Source organism: Phyllobates terribilis, unplaced genomic scaffold (genome assembly GCF_046119375.1).
Source record: "Phyllobates terribilis strain yellow unplaced genomic scaffold, ASM4611937v1 Scaffold_1__5_contigs__length_1240528914, whole genome shotgun sequence".
NCBI lineage: Eukaryota > Metazoa > Chordata > Amphibia > Anura > Dendrobatidae > Phyllobates > Phyllobates terribilis.
The window spans coordinates 468,992,138-469,011,584 of NW_027362761.1; positions in this window are offsets into that span (position 1 = coordinate 468,992,138).

The following is a 19,447-nucleotide window of genomic DNA, read 5'->3' on the forward strand; positions in this document are numbered from 1 at the left end:
TCAATCCATTCGGTGTCATAGAGTCACAATCCAGTGACACTCCATTTGGGCTAGAAGACGTTTTAAATCACCACCCCTAATGCCGCATCGAAGCTGGTCTATGCCTCGTACTTTAAATGAGGTAGGGTCACATTTGTGAAAAGATCTAAAATGTCTCGGTAATGTTTTCAATCCAGTGGGGTCCATAAATTCTCTCGTGGCCAAGATGTCCCACACATGCTCCCTCGCTCGGACCCGCAACTCACGGGAGATGAGTCCTACGTAAATTAAATTGCATGCACATGTAGCATAGTAAATTACGTGTGTAGAACTACAGAAAATATGGCGAGTAATCTGAAACTGTTTCCTCCCATCATATGGTGAGGGCGAAATTCACATGCCCTCACCATATGCTTACATGCTAGGCAATCGCCGCATGGGAAAAAACTCCACCTAGGGCAACTAGATCTGAACAAGGGAACAGTGTCAGCCACATAGTGACTTCTGAGTAGTCTATCTCTGATATTCTTGTTCCTCCTGGCTGTTAATTTAGGTCTGTATGATAAGGTCACGGCCTGCTATTTAAAATCGTGGTTCTCTGTCAGACATATCACCTATAACAGTTTTTCAAAATTAGCCATTTCTTCCATTTTCATTTTGCTTCATTGTGTCAGTTAAGCTATTCACACTAGGTCTCTGTGTTGAATGATGTTAGTAAATTATAGGCCTGCTATTTAAAATCGTGGTTCTCTGTGAGACATATCACCTATATGAGTGTTCCAAAATCAGCTATTTCTTCCATTTTCATTTTGTTGCAGTGTGTCGGTCAAGCTATTCACACTCGTCTGTGAAGCATAGTATTAGTAAATTACAGGCCTGCTATTTAAAACCGTGGTTCTCTGTCCGACATATCACATATAACTGCATTCCAAAATCAGCCAAAATATTGTCCTCCATTTAAAATGGGCAAGGTTCGTGGCAAGGGACGAGGAAGTGGACGTGATGGTGATGGTGTATGCAAAGTCCGAGGCCGAGGGCGTGGCCGTGAGCAAGTTGAAATTGTGCCACAACAAACACCCACATCTTGTCTCTTGACCTTCCTATCCCAATTACTAGGGGACCGCAGAACACCACTATTGAACACAGAGCAGTGTCAAAAGGTTGTTGGTTGGATGGCAGATAATGCTTCCAGTCACTTTGCCACCACCATCACCCTGTCTTCCACACGGTCAAGTCTCAGAAGCCGTGAGTCTGGACCGCATATTCCTCATCCTGATCCTCCTTCCTCCCACCATGCCCAGTGCCCAGAAACAACTGATCCCACACTTGGACACTCAGAAGAGCTGTTCACTTTTCCATTTGTAGTTTCAGGCCTCTCGTCTGGCCAGCTTCAAGCGAGTCAAGAGGAGAACACGTGTAATGATGCCCAAATATTGGAGCAGCCACGGACATATGAAGGCAATGATGGGAAAGTGCAATTACTGTCGCAAGAGGTGGATGGTGATGATGATGATAAGACACAATTGCCAGAAAGTCAGAAGGAGGATCAGGGAGCAAAAGAGGAAGATGAGATGGTGAATGATAAATCCAACCTGGCAAGAGTACATACAGAGCGAGGACAGCAACACACAGGGAAAGGGAGGTGTAGCACCACAACATGCAGGAAGAATCAGTGTGGTGGCCGCAGACACAAGGCGGGAAAGCGTTCCTCGTAATGCCAACATGACGGAAGTTGTCAGTACAACTGTTAGGTCTTCCTGAGTCTGGTTATTTTTTAAAGACTCTGCAGATAACCCCAAAAAGGCCATTTGCACCAACTGCCAGGCCAGTATTGACAGGGAAAGTAAAACTAGCAGCCTTACCACTACCAGCATGATCAGGCATGTGGCAGCAAATCACTTGACTAAGTGGATTGAACCCCAGGGTCCAGAAACAGGGTCTGCGGGTCACACTATTGCTTCTTCCCCTGTTGTGTATGCAAGCCAATCCCCTGTCCATGGTGAATGCCAAGATGCCTCCCACCTTGCACGTGTCATTGCACACACTCAACTAGTACCATCAGCAAGCACGTCCACATCCTTATTCCAGCGCAGCATTCAGTTATCACTTCCCCAGTCCGTGGAATGCAAGCACAAATATGCAGCCAATACCCCACAGGCTACACTACTAAATTCCCACATTTCGCAAATGCTTGCACTCGAAATGTTGCCTTTTAGGCTCGTAGAGATGGAAGCTTTCAGCAACCAAATGGCGGTGGCCATCCCTCGGTGCTCGGTCCCCAGCTGTCACTATTTTTCCCGGTGTGCCTTCCCCACATTACATGAGCACAAGACCCACTACATTAGCCATGCCCTCAACAACGCAGTTAATGGGAAAGTCCACCTAACCACGGACATGTGGACAAGTGCTTGTGGGCATGGACGGTACATATTGCTGTTGACACACTGGGTTAATATAGTGGAAGCCAGGACCCAGTTGGACCTTGGGATGGAACACGTCCTCTCAACGCTGAGGATTGCGGGCCCTGGGTCAATCAGGGTTGCCCCCACAGTCTGCAGCTCCTGCACTTCCTCTTCATCCTCTTAAGACTCCAAATCCGAAATGACCACATCAGTCGCAAGCTGGAAGCACTGCAGCACTGCCTTGGCCAAGTGGCAACAGGCTGTGCTGAAGCTAACATGCTTAGGTAACAAATAGCACAACGCTGAAGAGTTGTGGACAGCTCTGAAAGAGCAGGCAGATGTGTGGCTGATACCGCTGACCCTACAGCCAGGCATGGTCATGTGTGACAATGGCCAGAACCTGGTGGCGGCTCTGAGGCGAGGCAAGCTCACACACGTACCATGCCTGGGCCATGTGCTTAATCTCGTGGTTCAGCGGTTTCTCAAAACCTACCCAGATCTGCCCTATCTGCCTTCCAAAGTACGCTGCCTGTGTGCCTCATTTTAGAAAGTCAGCTGCAGCTTCTGCCGCCTTTGCCGTGCTTCAACAGCATATGCAGCTTAGAGCTCACCTACTGATCAGCGATGTCCCCACACATTGGAACTCTACATTGCAGATGTTAGGAAGGATTTGTGAGCAGAAGAGGGCAATTTGTTGACTACCAGCATCAACAAGGCCATCGGTATTCAGTTCAGACTCCACACAGTAGACCTCAGGAGTGGACATGGATGTCAGACATATGTACCATCTTCCAAAACTTTGAAGACTCCACCAAGATGGTGAGCGGCGATGACACCATAATTAGCGTCACCATCCTGCTGCTCCGTCTTCTGAAACGCTCTCTGCTCACAATTAAAGAGGATGCATTGCAGGCTGAGCATGATGAGATGGAGCAAGGAACCATACAGAGTGATTCCACGCAGCCCAGCCTCATCTCATCCCAACGTGGATTGGATGAAAATGAGGAATAGGAGGATGCGGAAGAACAGGAGCAAGTTTCCTGTGTTACAGTTGGTACTACCTGCACAACTGTCATACCGTCTGTTTAGCTTGAATGGCCTGAGGACAGGGAGGAGGAGGAAGAGGAGGAGGATGAGGAGGAGAGCATGGTCAGTCATCCTCTTGATGAGGACACTGAAGTCTTACCTCTTTGCAGTCTGGCACACATGGCTGAGTTTATGTTATGCTGCCTTTCCCGTGACCCTCGCGTTGTCAAAATTTTGGGTGACAGTCATTACTGGTTGGTAACGTTTCTAGACCCACGCAACAGGGAGAACTTTATGTCTCTTATTCCAACGCTGGACAGGCCTAATAAAATGGGGCAGTACCAGAATGCCCTTGTGGCAGAACTATTTAAAAAATTCCCATCTGAAAATGCTTGTGGCAGAGGTCACAGTTCGTTGGACAACCAAGGAGTACAGGCAAGAGAGACACAAATGCAATCCATCAGAGGCAGAGGAACACAGTCAAAGTTCTGGGCCAGTTTTCTCAGACTCTCCCATCGCACAGGCCCTGAGGCGCGGGGTACTCTCACAAGGTGGGAAAAGTTTCAGAAGATGATGAGGGAGTACCTTGCCGACCGTACCAACGTCCTCCGTGATTCTGCTGTGCCTTATAATTATTGGGTATCCAAGCTGGACAGGTGGCATGAACTGGCTCTCTAAACCTTGGAGGTCCTGGGCTGCCCTGCCACTAGCATTTTGTCAGAGCAGGCTTTTAGTGCCGCCGGTGGAATTATAACCCATAGGCGCATCTGCCTGTCAGCTGAAAATGCTGACAGGCTGACACTTATAAAAATGAACAAGGGCTGGATTGGGCCAGACTTCTCAACACCGCTGAATGATAGCAGCGTAACATAAACTCAAATACAGTGGGTTTTTTTGGGAGGTCTAGCTCTATTCCCATGCACCTCTGTCTTCACACCCAGACATGGGTTTACGCTTCCTGATGTTGTCTATTTGCCCTTGTCCTCCTCCTTCTCCTCATCCTCCACATCCTCCTCCATATCACCACCATATCTACCATATCACCATATCTACATCTCTTGTAAGGGGCATTGGAGTTCCTCCAAATTTTAGGCAGCCATTGCATTCACTGCTTAGGCAAATTGCATGGGAAAACCACTTCCTAATAATGGTAACATTGTTTTCAGGAGGCCCTCTGATCACTGCGTCTCTTGCAAGGGGCATTGGCGTTCCTCCAAATTTTTGGCAGCCGTTGCATTCACTGCATAGGCAAACAGTATGGGAGACCCATGTCCTAATAATGGAAATATTGTTTTCAGGAGGCCCTCCGACCTCTATGTCTCTTGCAAGGGGCATTGGAGTTCCTCTAAATTTTATGCAGCCATTGAATTCACTTCATAGGCAAACAGTATGGGAGACCCACTCCTTTTTGATGGGAACATGTTGTACTCATTACTGTAGCCCAGCTCTATGTGTCTTTAAATTGTTAGTAGGGTTTTTGCTAAATTTTGGCAGCCCTTGGACTCTACTGTTGGACTTACCCTATAACTATATAGCAGACCCTCTCCTTTCTAATAGGAATATGTCATTATTGTGGTCCAGCTTTATGTGTGTTTAAATTGTTAGTGAGGTTTTTCCTAAATTTTGGCAGCCGTTGGACTCACTGCATACCCTATAACTGGATAGCAGACCCTTCCCTTTCTAATAGGAACATGTCGTTACTGTGGCCAGCTCTATGTGTGTTTAAATTGTTAATGCGGTTTTTCCTACATTTTGGCAGCTGTTGGACTCACTGCATACCCTATAACTGGATAGCAGACACTCTCCTTTCTAATAGGGACATGTTGTTACTGTGGCCCAGCTCTATTTGTGAATAAATTGTTAGTGAAGTTTTTCCTAAATTTTGGCAGCCGTTGGACTTACTGCATACCCTAAAACTGTATAGCAGACCCTCTCCTTTATAATGGGAACATGTCGTTACTATTGTCCAGCTCTATGTGTGTTTAAATTTTTCCTAAATTTTGGCAGCCCTTGCAGTCACAGCATTGGCATTACCACTATAAGAGACCCACTCCTCTATAATGGGAATTTTTTTTTTACTGAGACCCTCCTCTATGTCTCTTCAAAGGGGTATTGGGTTGTGTCCAAATTTTTGGCAGCCATTGCAGTCGCTGCATATTTAATAACAGTCTAGGAGACCCACTCTTTTATAATGGGAACAACAAAGCATAGCCGACTGCTGGCCCTTTAAGAATAGTATGGCTGTAAAAATAGTGTTTGTGATTTTCACAAACACTCCTTCATAGATGAAACAGGATGTGTGTGATGATGTCTGATGGCCAGATAAGGTTATAAAATGCTAAAAGGACCTTTCCCGGTGAAATGCATTTGTCACGGTTGAAAGCAATGCAAAAGTGCAAAAACACATCAAAAACACTGCGTGTGAACATAGCCTAAGGTGTGGAGGGGCATTTTTGTTTTTGGATATTTATTTTGCCTTATATACAAGTCATTACCCTGGAGAGATGTTCCTTAACATATTTCCCAGGAAAATCCATTTTGGTTTCGGTTTTGTATGTTTTATTATGAGTCCGTAAAAGTGGCGTAATACCTCTGACAACATTGTGGCCAGCAGTGACCTGGGAGTCAGAAATGCTTCCAGGGGTCTTCCCCATGCCGTTCCCATGCCATTTGAGCACTGTTCCCATTGATTTGTGCAATTTTTAGGCCCTCTGCAGACGGCCGGGGGGGCCGCCAGAAAAATGCTCTCGTTTCGCATAGACTTACATTGGGCTCGTTACTCGAACCGAGCACTCGAGCATTGCAATTTGCTCGACCCGAGCAATGAGTACCCGAGCATTTTAGTGCTCGCTCATCACCACTAAGTCCTCCTTTTCTACTATTGCATAGTTTTTCTCACAGGACCAGAGCTTCCGGCTCAGATAAAGGATGGGATGTTCTTCCCCATTTATCTCCTGAGAGAGTACGGCTCCTAGGCCAACTTTGAAGCGTCCGTCTGGACCACAAATTCTCTCTTAAAATCTGGTGCTACCAGGACCAACTGCTTACACAGTGCTAGCTTCAACTGTTGAAACGCCGTCTCTGTTTCCTCTGTCCACTTTACCATGGTTGATCTGGTGTCTTTTAGAAGATCCATAAGTGGCGTTGCCACCATGGCAAATTTTGAGATAAACCGCTGGTAATATCCCACAATCCCCAGAAACGCTCTTGCTTGCTTATTGGCAAGTGGTTGCGGCCAGTTCTGAATTTCCTCCACTTTATTAACTTGTGGCTTTATTTCGCCTCTCCCAATGACATAGCCCAAGTACTTTGCCTCCTCCTTTCCAATAGCACATTTTTTTGGATTTATAGTAATCCCCGCTTTCCTCAGAGTAGCCAGAATGGCCTGTACCTTAGGTATATGACTAGCCCACTCTGGGCTAAAGAAGATCACAATGTCAGCATACTTCTTATGTGGGCTAGGACCTGATCCATAGCCCTCTGGAAGGTGGCTATGGCCCCCTACAGACCGAACGGTATTCTAGTGTATTGGAAGCACCCATCAGGTGTCGAGAAAGCCGTCTTCTCCTTAGCCGTCTGGGACATGGGGATCTGCCAGTAATCCTTCATCAGGTCCAGGGTGGTAATGTATCTCGCCGGTTCAAGCCTCTTGATAAGTTCGTCGACGCGGGGCATCGAGTATGCATCACACTTGGACACGTCATTCAGCCGGCGGTAGTCATTACAAAACCTTCACTCTCCATTGTGTTTTGGCACGAGGACGATGGGACTCGACCATCCACTCTTCGGCTCCTCTATCACCCTGAGGTCTAACATCCTCTTCACCTCAGTTGAGATCACCTCTCGGCGTGTAAGGCTTCAGGTTCACTCTTATATGCGGTTCTGTTAGCACATCATGCTCTACCACCTGAGTACGCCCCGGCTACTCTGAGAACAGGTCACGATTCCGCTGTAGCTGTTCTCTACACTGTTGCCTCTGGGCTGTCGATAGAGTCTCTGCTAGTGTGATTTCTTCTACCTTGGCTTCGGACGTGGCTCCCAGGCAAGGAGCTTCCACAGGTCTTGCCACAGCTTGAGCTGGTTCACATGGTACACTTGGTGCGGCTTTCTTCGACCCAGCTGGTGGATTTTATAATTTACTTCGCTTACTTTCCCCACCACCTAGCATACGGGCCTTGCCATTTGACCAGGAACTTACTCTCGACTGTGGGGATTCATACCAGAACACAGTCTTCAGGCTGGAACTGCCTCAGCCTCGCCGATTGGTTATAGACCCTTGCCTTGGCCTCCTGTGCCTGGAGGGAATGCGCTTTCACAATAGACATCACTTTCGCCATTCTTTCCTGCATCTGGGCGACATGTTCAATGATGCTCCGGTGTGGTGTAACCTCAGCTTCTCAGGTTTCCTTAGCGATATCTAGGAGCCCTTGCGGATGTCATCCATACATTGGCTCAAAAGGTGAAAAGGCAGTAGAGGCTTGCGGAACCTCCCTTATCTAGAAAAGCAGGAATGGTAGCAGGTAGTCCCAGTCACGTCCACCCTTCTCTATGACTTTCTTGAGCATCGCTTTCAATGTTTTATTAAAGCGCTCTACTAGGCCATCTGTCTGTGGATGGTAAATGGAGGTTCGCATCTGGGTAATCTGGAGGTCCTTACACAGCTCCTTCATTAGCTTACTCATGAACGGGGTCCCTTGATCGGTCAGTATTTCCTTTGGCAGACCGGTCCTGGCAAATATATGGACAAGTTCCCTCGCTATACACTTTGTTGATGAGTTTCTTAGTGGTACCGCTTCTGAATACCGGGTCGCATAGTCCATGACCACCAGAATGTATTGGTGGCCCCAGGCTGATTTGAAAAGGGCCCAATTGGTCCATAGCAATCCTCTGAAAGGGGACCTCTATCACCAGTAGTGGGATTAGTGGGCTTCGGAAGTGGGAAGAGGAAGCGGTTATCTGGCAGGTGGGGCAGGACCTACAATAGTTTAGAATTTCTCTGTAACACCCTGGCCAATACAACCTTCTCAATATCCTCTCCTGAGTTTCATCGACCCCTAGGTGTCCCCCCAGAACATGTGATTGGGCCATATCCAATCCCCTCCGTCGGTATGGCCCTGACACTAACAGCTGTTCCACTATCCTACCACCCCTTAGTTAGGCCACCCGATATAACAACTCCCCCTGAACTGCAAATTGGGGGAATCTGTTGTCTGCCCCCGGCTCTTGAGCAACCCCATTACATACAGTAACCTGTTCAAATGCCCCCTTTAAGGTCAGGTCCCGAATGTGAGCAGTCCCAAAGTTCTCTCCAGACACATCTAACTCAGGAAGGTTGGCATCCTCGGTCACCATCTCGCCCTCATCGCCGGCAAGGACACAAAGTGGGAACTCATCCACTTGAGATGTCATCGGGGTTTTTTTTACCCTATGGACCTGGCATTTGCCCATGCTACTTTGTCCGGTTCCCTTTCTCCACAATTCCCACCAAAACAAAGAAAAATCACAGTCCAGTATGACAGGATGTATCAGGTCCTTAACCACTCTGACTTCATGGGACTAGGTAGCACAGTCTGTTCCCACTGTCACTGTGCCTGCGGGGTTGTCCATGGCATCCCCATGGATGCACCGAATGCCCACACTTTTGGTAGGGACCAACTGATGGAGAAGGGTAGCTCTGATTAAAGTCACCAGACTCCCAGATTCTAACAGTCCAAACACCTTTACTCCATTAATGGACATGGCACACGCCTGTTGCCCCTCGCTGAGTTGACAGTCCACACTGCAGGCTGGATAAGCATAATCAGAACATTGTCTGCCTAGACTTCAGTCCATTGGCTCAGCGGACACATGACACCGGGCGGTTACGTGTACCAGATTGTGACACCTCCAACAGACTATATCCTTAACAACAGTCCTTGTGGCACCTTCAGTGGAAGTGTGGACACCCCCCAGTGTTGGCTCTAAACCCCTTCCATAGTGAACCCGCCCCCTTTTGGGTATCTCAGTACGGGGAAGTGACTATATCCGGTTTCCCGAGGGATTTCTCAACCACCTGGTACCTCTCTACTAGGCCTACGAGTTAGTCTGTGTTCATTGGGATCACCCTGGGCAACCCAAGTCTGTACCGACTTGGGAAGGGAGTGCATGAATCTATCAATCACCACCGCTTGACCATCTTGGCAGGAGTGGAAGACTCTGGCTGCAACCACTTCTGGAAGAGATGCAGCAGGACAAACATCTGCGAACGAGGGGGTTTGTCGCCAGCATACGCCCAGTGGTGGACTTATTGGGCTCTCATCGCCATATTCACTCCAAGGCGTGCCAAGATCTCCATCTTTAGTTTGGCATACTCTTTGGCATCCTGCAGTGCTAAGTCATAATATGCCTTTTGGGATTCACCCATCAAATATGGTGCCAAAACCTCTGCCCACTGTTCTGGTGGATGTCTCTCCCAATCAGTCACCCTCTCAAAGACTGTTAGAAAGGCTTCTACATCATCCCCGGGGGTCATCTTCTGCATGGCCCGTCTTATCGCCTTCCTGACTTGTGAGTCATCAGTCGGCCCTGGGGATGAGGTGGTTGCTCTGCCCTGGATGGCGTCTGCCAGAAGCTGTATCTGCTGTTGCTGCTCCTGCTGCTGCATGCTCTGCTGGCTCTGCAGATGTTGTTGGTGCTGCGCTTGTTGGCTTTGAAGTAGGTGTTTGAGGAGCCCCTCCATACTGCCAGAGATCTCTGGCTGGCTAGCGGCCTTCACCCAGGACATCCACCATTTTCTATGGCAGGTACACGTGTTCCTGGAATCTTGCCAGCATTCTCACACCAACTGTGGTTAAAGCGACTTGCTCGGCTCTCCCAGAGGCAGACACAGGACAAACGGTTTGTGTTAACTTCCTGCTATGCCATATATTATATTGCTGTTCATGTGGAATTAGGGTACAGTGCATTAGTGCAAGTGAATTTGTTTATTCCAAATAATATCTAGAGTTATGTTAATCTCTAACTGGTATAAAGTGAATTTCTAAAATGCAAAGTGGGTTATACACTGTGCAGGGGCGGACACAGACTGTAGTGGGCCCCTGTGCAAGAATTTTTTGGGCCCCCCCCCTGCCCTTCATAGGGGGCATGAAGTGCCTCCCCACCGTGCATCTCTCATCCCCCCGTGCATCTCTGATTCCCCCCACTCCTAGTTAATTAATTGTATTTAAAAAAAATAAAACTTGTTATACTTACCCCCAGGGCCAGCTCCAGGTTTTTGTGGGCCCTGGGCGACAGAGTTTCAGTGGCCCCTTTAACACATACCATGATTCATGATGCACAGATACCACAGAGAAATATATATATATATATATATATATATATATATATAGTACAAGGCCAAGGATTTCACTTACTACATTACATGAGCGATATCTACTGTAAATTCTACAATAGCTCAGAAACCGGCGAATCCTCACAGTGCACAGTGGAGACCAGACAGTATAGTCCACCATACAGTATTATGGGCACCATATAATGCTCCATACAGGATACTGACCCCCTTATAATGCTCCATACAGGATTCTGACCCCCTTATAATGCTCCATACAGGATACTGGTCCCCATATAACGCTCCATACAGGATGCTGGTCCCCATATAACACTGCATACAGAATAATGGGCACCATATAACGCTCCATACAGAATACTGTCCCCCATATAATGCTCCATACAGAATACTGACCCATATAACGCTCCATACAGAATATTGGCCCCCATATAACGCTCCATGCAGGCTGTTCCCCCCTTATAATGCCCCATGCAGGATGACACCCCCCTTTTAATTCCCTATGCAGGATGTCACCTTTACCCCCCATAAAATGCCCCATGCAGGATGTCACCTCTCCTCCCCATATAATGCCCCTTGCAGGATGTCACTTCCCCCCTTTTCAATGCCCCATGCAGTATGTCAGACCACCCCCTCCCTTATAATGCCCCATGCAGGAGGTCACACCCCCCCTCCTTATAATGCCCCATGCAGTATGTCACACACCCCCCCTACCTTATAATGCCCCATGCAGGATGTCACTCCCCATCCCTTATAATGCCAGATGCAGGATGTCACACCCCCTCCCTTATAATGCCCCATGCAGGATGTCAGACCCCCCCTCCCTTATAATGTCCCATGCAGGATGTCACTTCCCCCTTCCCCTCTTATAATGCCCCATGCAGGATGTCACTTCCCCCCTTCCCCTCTTATAATGCCCCATGCAGCATGTCACCCCCCATATAATGCCCCATGCAGGATTTCACCTCTCCCCCTATATAATGCCCCATGCAGGATGTCACCTCGCCCCCCATATAATGCCCCATGCAGGATGTCACCCCCCCATATAATGCCCCATGCAGGATGTCACCCTCCCCATATAATTCCCCTTGCAGGATGTCACACCCCCCCATATAATGCCCCATGCAGGATGTCACCCCTCCCCCATATAATGCCCCATGTAGGATGTCACCTCTCCCCCATATAATGCCCCATGCAGGATGTCACACCCCCCCACCATATAATGCCCCATGCAGGATGTCACATCTGCCCCATATAATGCCCCATGCAGGATGTCACCTCTCCCCCATATAATGCCCCATGCAGGATGTCACCCCCCTACCATATAATGCCCCATGCAGGATGTCACACCCCCCCCACCATATAATGCCCCATGCCCCCATACATGAAAAAAATGAAAAAATCCAATACTCACCTCACTTCTTACCTGCTGCTGGTGCTGCTCCAGACTCCAGCATCGCCCACATCTTCACGCTCTGCACTGTGACAGGTCCGGAGAGAGCGCGCGCGGTGTAAAGACATCACCGTGCCCTCTGACCTGAGACATCACAGTCAGAGGAAGAGGAAGACGCTGCGGAGGCAAGGGGAGGGGTAAGTATTGTGCCGGCGCCGTCACATGACCGGAGATGTCCCTGCGCTCAGCATGGGGCCGGGGAACCATGCTGAGCGCAGGGACATCTCCGGTCATGTGATGGCGGGGGGTCCTGCGGGGAGGCCCCATGAGGAGACGCACAAGAGGGGGGCTCCGAGGGGGCCCCGACCGGCCGGGCCCCATGCTGGAGTCAGGGCTGTCATGCCCTGATGGCGGCCCTGCTGGAGGCTGCAGGGGCTCCCTCTCCCTCGGGGGCCCCCATTCAATGAACCGGCTGGACGGGTGGTAGGTCCGCCCCTGACACTGTGGGGGGTGTCATTTTGTACCAGCTTTTTTTGGTTGTCATAACACTGTAGCTATGCCTGCCACTGACCACAAAGTTTGTTTCAGCAAGGTATATTAGTTTACTGGCACAGGAGGGTAACACATTGGCTGGTTACATAAGTGGCTAGTGATGACATTAAGCACAGCAATCATTTAATATCATTACTGGCCCAGGGCCCAGATCTTTCAAGAACAAAGCAATGTCTATGCAAACTGGCTAAGAGCACTTAGACTAAAAGGGCAGAAACACTATAAAAAGACTCTAACCCGTGTTTTATTATTTCTTTGTTTATAAAATAAACTAGATGATATGACATTTCAAACTAAAAGCATTTGCTTTATATATACAGTATATATGTTTATTGGATTGTTTTCCTTGTACTCTTTTCTAACAAAATTGATGGTTATTTCAAAAAGTAAAAACATCTTTTGGACAAAAACTGGTTAAATGTGCAGAGAAGTATAAAAAAGGCTTTTAAATAAAACATTTCCTATAATAGTTGTTACCTTGAATTGGACTGGACGCTTTCCTGAAAGAAATGCCAATCTATTGATCAAACCTTATATCTTATACCTTCTTTAAAAACTGACCAGAGAAGACGTACCTGTTGTTTTACTGTAGTGTTCAAAATAATAGCAGTCCTATATGACTAACCAGATTAATCACTGTTTTGGGTATAAATTATATTACCACATGTCAAAGAATTTACTAGTTGGTGCAGTAGACTCTAAGAAAACCAACAGATTTAGCATTCATGATCTGCATGTTTTTGAGTCTGTGTATTTGAATAATTAATTGAAAGGGGGTGTGTTCAAAATAATAGCAGTGTGGAGTTCAATTAGTGAGGTCAATCATTCTGTGAAGAAACAGGTGTGAATCAGGTGGCCCTTATTTAAGGGTGAAGCCAGCACATCTTAGAATCATAGAATCATAGAATCATAGAATGGTAGAGTTGGAAGGGACCTCCTGGGTCATCTGGTCCAACCCCCTGCTCAAAGCAGGATTCACTAAATCATCTCAGACAGATGTCTGTCCAGCCTCTGCTTGAAGACGTCCATTGAAGGGGAACTCACCACCTCTCGTGGCAGCCTGTTCCATTCATTGATCGCCCTCACTGTTAAAAAGTTTTTTCTAATATCTAATCTGTGTCTCCTCCCATTCAGTTTCATTCCATTGCTTCTAGTCTTTCCTTGTGCAAATGAGAATAAAGATAATCCTTCTACAATGTGACAGCCCTTGAGATATTTGTAGACAGCTATTAAGTCTCCTCTCAGTCTTCTTTTTTGCAAGCTAAACATTCCCAAATCCTGTAACCGTTCCTCATAGGACATGGTTTGCAGATCGGTCACCATTCTGGTCGCTCTTCTCTGAACTTGCTCCAGTTTGTCAATGTCTTTTTTAAAATGTGGTGCCCAAAACTGGACACAGTATTCAAGATGAGGTCTGACCAAAGAGGAGTAAAGTGCGATAATGACGTCACGTGATCTAGACTGTATGCTTCTGTTAATACATCCCAGAATTTTATTTGCCTTTTTTGCTGCTGCATCACACTGTTGACTCATGTTCAGTCTATGATCTATTAGTATACCTAAGTCTTTTTCACATGTACTGTTGCTTAGCTCTAATCCTCCCATTCTGTATATGCTTTTTTCATTTTTATTGCCCAAATGTAGTATTTTGCATTTTTCCCTGTTAAAAACCATTCTGTTAGTTGCTGCCCTCTGCTCCAGTTTATTTAGGTCTTTTGGAAGCCTCACTCTCTCTTCTCTAGTGTTAGCTATCCCTCATAGCTTTGTGTCATCAGCAAGTTTAATCGTTTACCCTCAATTCCTTTATCTAAATCATTGATAAAGATGCTGAACAATACAGGTCCCAGGACAGAGCCCTATGTTACCCCACTTGAGATATTCATCCAACTGGATGTGAAGCCATTTACGACCACTCTTTGAGTCCGATCACTAAGCCATTTATGAATCCACCTAACAGTTGCCTTGTCCATTCCATACTTGGTCATTTTTTCAATAAGGATGGTGTGAGATACTTTGTCAAATGCTTTGCTGAAGTCAGATATACTATATCTACAGCATTTCCCTGATCTACCCAGTCAGTGATTCTGTCATAGAAGGAAATTAAGTTAGTCTGACATGACTTGCTAGTTACAAACCCATTCTGATTCTGGTTAATCACTTCATCTTGTACATGTATTTCTCCTTGAAAGCCTGAGAAATATGGCTTAGAGACATTTTGGCATTCTCACCCAACTGCTTCTCGCCTGTCTGCACTGCAGCATCACTTTTGCCTTCCTGCTCACCACCTCATATTTGACATACCCACAAGGTGGGACTCCACCTTGGATATGGTGAAGAGACTGTGTGAGCAGCAGCAGGCGATAGTGGAGATTCAGCTGCAGCACTCACGGGTGAGTCGCTGTGGGAAATAACACCACTTCACTAACAACGAGTGGGACTCCATGCGGAATGTGTGTGCTGTGTTGCACTGCTGCGAGTACTCCACTAACATGACCAGTGCTGATGGCACCATCATCAGCGTTACTATCCCACTTCCCACTTCTATGCCTCCTTGAAATACTGCTTAAGGTGATGCTGGATGAGGTGGTAGCACAACAGGCAGAGGAGGAGAAACAGAGACCATTCACACCATTATCAGGCCAGTAATCCACATATTGGCCAGGTACACAATTGTCCAGCCTGGGGACAGTTTTGGAGGATGAGGATGAGAAGGAGCCATGTTCACAGCAGGGTGGCACTCAAAGCAGCTAAAGGGCATCACTGGAGCATGGATGAGCGAATACAGAGGACACAGACATTGCACCTCCCACCGAGGTGGGCTTGTCAATGCCTCTGGAAAGCCTGGCACACATGAGAGAATACATGCTGCTGTGCCTACGCAATGACCGCCGAGTTGCCTGGATTGTTACCAGTGCTGATTATTGGGTGGCCACCCTGCTGGATCCCCACTACAAGGATAGTGTTCCATTCTTCCTTCCATCACTGGAGCATCTTAAGTAGTGTTGAGCCACCCCCGTAGTGTTCGGGTTTGGTTTGGTTCGTCGAACACCGGGATGTTCGAGGAACTGTTCGTCGAACACCTTAGAACACCGTCGAACACCGTCGAACACCATTAAAACCAATGGAAGGCAGACAAAAACACATAGAAACACATAGAAACCATCTTCAAAGGTGTCCAAAAGCTGACAAACTGCTCAGAAGATACTCTCTTTAAAAAAGCCGGCCGGCAATTCAGCAGCTGCATACACCGGTACCCGACAATTTAGACAAGAAGGAATAGAGCATCACACATAGATTAGATAGATAGAAACATGTCAGTCACATATATAAGAAGTACAGTAATAGTGTTGGTTACTGTACTTGTCATTTAGTGTTAAAGGAATTATTAAAAAAAATATTAGTGTTTTCATGCACCATCTCTTTAAAAAAGCCGGCCGGCAATTCAGCATCGGTACCCGACAATTTCTAACAGAAAGAATAGAGCATCACACATAGATTAGAGAGATAGAAACACGTCAGTCACATATATAATAAGTACAGTGGTAGTGTTGTTTACTGTACTTGTCATTTAGTGTTAAAATAAAGGATTTATTAAAAAAAAAAATTGGCGTGGGGTTCCCCGTAATTTTAATCTCTAGAGGAGGTTAAGCAGAAGGCTGGGGCAGATGTTTGAAGCCTGGGAAGGGTGTAATACCCACGGAGCTTCCCAGGCTACAAATATCAGCCCCCAGCTGAATACCTAGCCTTTACTAGCTATTAAAATGAGGAACCCCCAAAAAAATGACGTGGGGTCCCCCTATTTTAATAGCTAGCAAAGGCTAGGCAGACAGCTGGGGGCTGATATTAATAGCCCAGGAAGGGTGATATGAATATTGGCCCCCTCCCAGGCTAGAAACACAGCCGTCAGCCGCCCCAGAAATGGCGCATCCATAGGATGCGCCATTTCTGGCACTTACCCTCGCTCTTCCCACTGCCCTGTAGCGGTGGCAGTGGGGTAATAGGGCTGGGGTTGATGTCAGCTTATAATGCAAGCTGACATCAAACCCAGGTTAGTAATGGAGAGGCGTCTATAAGACACCCCCATTACTAACCCCATAGTCAAAGTTACAAAAAAACACAAACACCCAGAATAAAGTCCTTTAATTGAAATAAAGACACAATTCTTTATTCTTCTAAATTAAACCATACTTACCATCACGCCCATTCCAGCTGAAGCCAACGATCTTCTGCAATAAAAGTAAAATAATAAAGCAACATCATCCTTACCTTTCCATGGTTCCCACGACAGCTTCAGCTCTGCTACATTCACATGACAGGCTGGACCACAGCAGAACGCTGCCATCCAGCTTACCATGTGGCAAACACTGAGAAGCGCAGGCATTCTTGCGCTCCTCAGTGTCTGGCTGTGACGGCATCCAGATGAGCCGAGTTCATGTCCAATGAACTCAGCTCACCTCATGCATGTCACTGACAGCGTCGGAAAATTCTCCTGCGCATGCGGTGAGTGCAGGAGAATTTTCCCACGCTGTCAGTGACGTGCATGAGATGAGCTCATGTCCAATGAACTCAGCTCACCTCATGCACGTCACTGACAGCGTGGGAAAATTCTCAGCGCTCAGTGCTTGAGCAGGAGAATTCTCCAACGCTGGGATGGCATTGAGATGACAGGCTGGATCACAGATTAGTGCAACCATCAAGCTTGTCATCCTTCAGAGACACTGCATAGCGCAACCATGCCTGCACTCTGCAGTGTCTATGAAGGATGGCATGCTGGATGACAGCACTCAGCTGCGATCCAGCCTGTCATCTGAATGCCATCCCAGCGTTGGAGAATTCTCCTGCTCAAGCGCTGAGCGCTGAGAATTTTCCCACGCTGTCAGTGACATGCATAAGGTGAGCTGACTTCATTGGACATGAACTCGGCTCATCTGGATGCCATCACAACCAGACACTGAGGAGCGCAAGCATGCCTGCGCTTCTCAGTGTCTGCCACATGGCAAGCTGGATGGCAGCGTTCTGCTGCGGTCCAGCCTGTCATGTGAATGTAGCAGAGCTGAAGCTGTCGTGGGAACCATGGAAAGGTAAGGATGATGTTGCTTTATTATTTTACTTTTATTGCAGGAGATCGTTGGCTTCAGCTGGAATGGGCGTGATGGTAAGTATGGTTTAATTTAGAACAATAAAGAATTGTGTGTTTATTTCAATTAAATGACTTTATTCTGGGTGTTTGTGTTTTTTTGTAACTTTGACTATGGGGTTAGTAATGGGGGAGTCTTATAGATGCCTCTCCATTACTAACCTGGGCTTGATGTCAGCTAGCATTATAAGCTGACATCAACCCCAATCCTATTACCCCACTGCCACCGCTACAGGGCAGTGGGAAGAGCGAGGTTAAGTGCCAGAATTGGCGCATCCTATGGATGCGCCATTTCTGGGGCGGCTGACGGCTGGTGTTTCTATCCTGGGAGGGGGCGAATATTCATGGCACCCTTCCTGGGCTATTAATATCAGCCCCCAGCTGTCTGCCTAGCCTTTGCTAGATATTAAAATAGGGGGGACCCCACATCATTTTTTGGGGGGTTCCCCTTTTTAATAGCTAGTAAAGGCTAGGTATTCAGCTGGGGGCTGATATTAGTAGCCTGGGAAGCTCCGTGGGTATTACCCCCTTCCCAGGCTTCAAACATCTACCCCAGCCATCTGCTTAACCTCCGCTAGAGACTAAAATTACGGGGAACCCCAGGCCAATTTTTTTTTTAATAAATCCTTTATTTTAACACTAAATGACAAGTACAGTAATCAAAACTATCACTGTACTTCTTTTATATGTGACTGACATGTTTCTATTTATCTAATCTATGTGTGATGCTCTATTCTTTCTGTTATAAATTGTCGGGCACCGCTGCTGAATTGCCGGCCGGCTTTTTTAATGAGACGGTGCATGAAAACACTAATAATTTTTTTAATGAATCCTTTACACTAAATGACAAGTACAGTAACCAACACTATCACTGTACTTCTTATATATGTGTGATACTCTATTCTTTTGGTTCTAAATTGTCGGGTACCGGTGTATGCCGCTGCTGAATTGCCGGCTTTTCATGTTTCACTGTGAGCACTGTTCCCATCGATTTGGGCAACCACTATAATGCCACAACCACCATGGCTGTGGCATTACAGTGAGTGGCAGACAATCCCTGCATGATTGGTGCTCTAAATAGCGGCAGACATGCAGGACACACTTTTGGTGCACGAACAGTTATCGAACATAACCTCGAACAGCCGAATTTTTTGCAAATCGTTCGCGTTCGTCGAACGACTCGAACACCGCCCAAAACAGCTCGAATTTGAGATTGGCAAACAGTTCTAGTCGAACACCGCTCATCTCTAGTCTTAAGGCCTCCATACACATTAGATTAAATTCAGTCCACCAATATCAATGGACTCAGCTGACAGTCTAATGTCTATGTGGGCATCGGCCGACAGATGATCGGAAGCAATGTAGATCGCACATGTCTGACTTTGGACTGCCATTCACATTGTTCTCCTGGGTATAAGCCAATTGCCGATGTGCTAGCTGGAGCCTTACTCATAGGGAACACAGGAGCTCTTGGATGAGCGAACGCTCCTGTGTATGGGAGAGTCGGCTGAGACTGCTATCAATTGCATAAGTCACTCAAGATGGATGGCCAGCTTTAGGATGGTGTAGATTTTATGTTATAATTTAAACCACTTTATGGCAAGCAGTTCATAATTCCTACATTTGCATGTGAT